The sequence below is a fragment of the Centruroides vittatus genome, unplaced genomic scaffold (genome assembly GCF_030686945.1).
Source record: "Centruroides vittatus isolate TY-2023 unplaced genomic scaffold, ASM3068694v2 contig_18, whole genome shotgun sequence".
NCBI classification, from domain to species: Eukaryota; Metazoa; Arthropoda; class Arachnida; order Scorpiones; family Buthidae; genus Centruroides; species Centruroides vittatus.
In genome coordinates, this window is record NW_027121101.1 from 6,720,994 (window position 1) to 6,724,053 (window position 3,060).

Sequence of the window (3,060 nt, forward strand, 5' to 3'; positions counted from 1 at the left end):
AACAGACTTAATACTCTTTAGCTTTAGTTTATTAATGTGCAATGTACAATTAAATAGGTAGGCAAAGCAGAAGTCCTTTCTCATAAAAATTCTGATTCTTACCTCATAAAATTCTGATTCTTTCTCATAAAAATTCTGACAAAGTAATGCATGTTTTCCAGGAATCCATAATTTCTTATTTTCATCCAGCCTGTTTACTTTAATCGCCAATGCTTTTTTTCCTAGCTTTATCACTTGGAAATCGATGCAGTTTGAATTTAGGAGCTCTATTTTGAGCAATTAATGGCTGATCAACCTGGCATGATCTATTTTTATATGGTAGCTTTAAGAGCGATATAGATGTATCGATAGATCTAAAGGCTAAAATAATAATTTCTAACGTCAGTATAGCAAAGTAAGAACTAACTTGATGTTTAGAATCTATTTTAGATTGGAACTACCTGGTATATAAAGTTTCGAATCCTGTTATTTATCGTAATAAATAGCTGATTGACACTCACTTGTCATAAGCGGATCGGAACTGACCTCATAATGGCGTCCACAAACCACGTGATCGGCTGTAGCCAATCATATTTTGACCCCCCAGTTGACCATACTCTGTTTATAGAGGGCTCTAGGATTGGCGGCTAGTTTTTCTCACCTCGCCAGTTATTTCCTTTTTTTTTCTATTTTTATTTTCTTTACGTTTTATTTCGCGGAAGATTCTTATTCTAGAATCGCACGAAGCGGAAAGGCGGAGAAATGACTTCACAAAGTGTTGCAATTGAATTGAAAACAAACTTTGTTTTAATTCTAATTATTCATTAATCTTTTTATATTTAATATATTATATACCTTCTACAAATGCATAGTAGGCAATTCTTCTTTAATTTGGTGTTGGTACTTTTATTTAGCGTTTATTATTATTAAGTCAGTGATATTGCTAGGTTTGAATGAGTCTCGTAACAAAATTGATATATTTCTTTTATATTTAATATATTATCATCTAACTGATGAAGGCCATTTCAAACTTAGGGACGAAACACACATTAAAAGTTTTGTTATTTTAACCTATCATTGCCACGTTTATCATGAAGTTTCAATAAGACGAAATCAGGGAGAGTGGAGTATCCAGGTTTTATGGTAATCTATATTCTCCACAGAGTGTTAGGGAGTAAAAGTAAAAAATCTATAAAAGTTTTCTACAGTTTAGGAGTGTATAGAGAACAGACGGACTATTATATATATATATATTAATGTGAAACGTGAAATCACATTACTCTCAAGAGCGTACGCTCTTGAGTGTAATGATTTCACGTCTCCCTCCTATTCCGTTTCATATACAAAGGAATAATGTTTCCTATTCGTTGTTCCATTTCGTGTAACATATTCTAAGTAGTTCTGAAGAAATATTAAATTCTGAGGAACCGTTTCGTTGGAACAATTTAACAAATAAAACTGGCTTATTCACCTTTAATGTTGTGCAACAAACTGTTCGGAAGAACGCAATGGTTTGACTATGTCGAGAGTTTCAATGCTTGCACTATACATAATTGAATATTATCATTTTATTCTAATTTAAAATTTATGTACAGTATATATTTTAAGACGACATTTAACCTTAAGACAGTTCTCGATGAACAAAACCAGCTGCCATGATGCTTGTATGATGAAATATACGATAAGCACGAAGATCTTTAACGAGTTAGCGATACTGAAATACGAGCGAGATTTGTGCGCAGATAATTTCTTACCACACTAAATTTAACAGAAAAATTCATCACAAAACGATTATTTATGCTAATGTGTGAAATTCCATTTAATCCATGCAAGAAGTGTGATTACCAGAGCCCCTTCGGCCGCCAATTTAAAGTACTTTAATCTTTAAAATTGGCGTTTCCACTTCCCGGGACGAGGACCCAGGGGTTGGATTTGTGGGAAGCGAGTGTTCGGGTTGTTTCATTGTGTCGAATTACATACACAGAACGAGGCGCTTGATGTGTAAGTGCGTGAGTGCGAGAATTCGAGTAAAGCTTAAACGGTGTATATCTTCGTGTACAGTGATGTTATGTCCGTGTGTGTGTGTGTGCGTGTGATCGAAGAACATTTTCGGCATGTCTAAAAACAGAAAAACAGTAAATTACGTACGAGAATAAGATGTGTTGAAAATGAAACGAAAGAGATCTTACCATCGGAGACTTCGGAAAATATTCACTTTTACGATAAATGGCCACTTCGTCCTCTTCGTGGTAAAGTTGGGGAGGGAGAAGTATCTCCCTCCCAAATGTTCCTACAAAACACAAAGACAGTGAGAAAAGAAGAAGTTCATTCATTTATTATCTAAGCTCAACATTATTACCTGTATCAGCTAGTCTTTCTTCCCGAACAGTGTCATGAGGAGAGCGAAGGACCTGACCTAACCTAACCGGAAGCTCAATCCTCGTAACAGCTGTTTGGGAAGAAAGGTCGGTCAAATGTCACGTCCGGTGAGTAAACGTGTCACGTCCGGGTGGTCAGAATCGGGAGTCAAATCCGTTGTCGTCTATCGAGTGTCACGTTCGGGAGACAAGTCCGTGGGTCACGTCCGGGTAGGAGACAGTCACGTCCGGGAAAAGGTGTCGAGTCCGGGAGAAAAGTGTCGAATCCGGTCAGAATGTCGCATCCGGGTGCAAAGGACGAGTTGGGGAAAATCGAGGAGGATCACCGCCTAGGCCAAGGGAAACGCAGCCACCCGCAGCAACAAAACCGCGGTCCCTCGACTTCGGCGGCGCTCTCCTCCGATTCTTCCCCGTTCCGACTTCCGAAAGACGATGGCGACGACGTCGCGAGCGTGGACGAAGAGGCAGACAACCCGAACATACGAAGTAACAACGAATTCCGAGAAACCTCGTAGGTGTTGTTACGCCGTACTTCTTCCACAACAAGGTCTGTGGCTGGCTGATCCCTGACGACCTTGGCCAAGTGGAATGGACTCAGAACTCTCCCGCCTCCGGGAGAGTGCCACGCCACACGCACTGGGGGAAGGTCGTCACCACCCGCTGCCTCTCGCTCGACGGTCTCCAACGACACCGAACATTCGGC

The 3,060-nt window shown here is 39.8% G+C and overlaps 1 long non-coding RNA gene across 1 annotated transcript; it reads right to left on the reverse strand.

Moving 5' to 3' along the window:
* Nucleotides 1-1,922: 1,922 nt before the first annotated feature.
* Nucleotides 1,923-2,304, reverse strand: LOC136969731 (uncharacterized). Its single transcript, XR_010879861.1, has 2 exons — nucleotides 2,169-2,304; nucleotides 1,923-2,097 (listed from the first exon to the last, which is right to left on the reverse strand). It is a non-coding gene; the product is annotated as an uncharacterized lncRNA (long non-coding RNA).
* Between the last annotated feature and the right edge of the window lie 756 nt (nucleotides 2,305-3,060).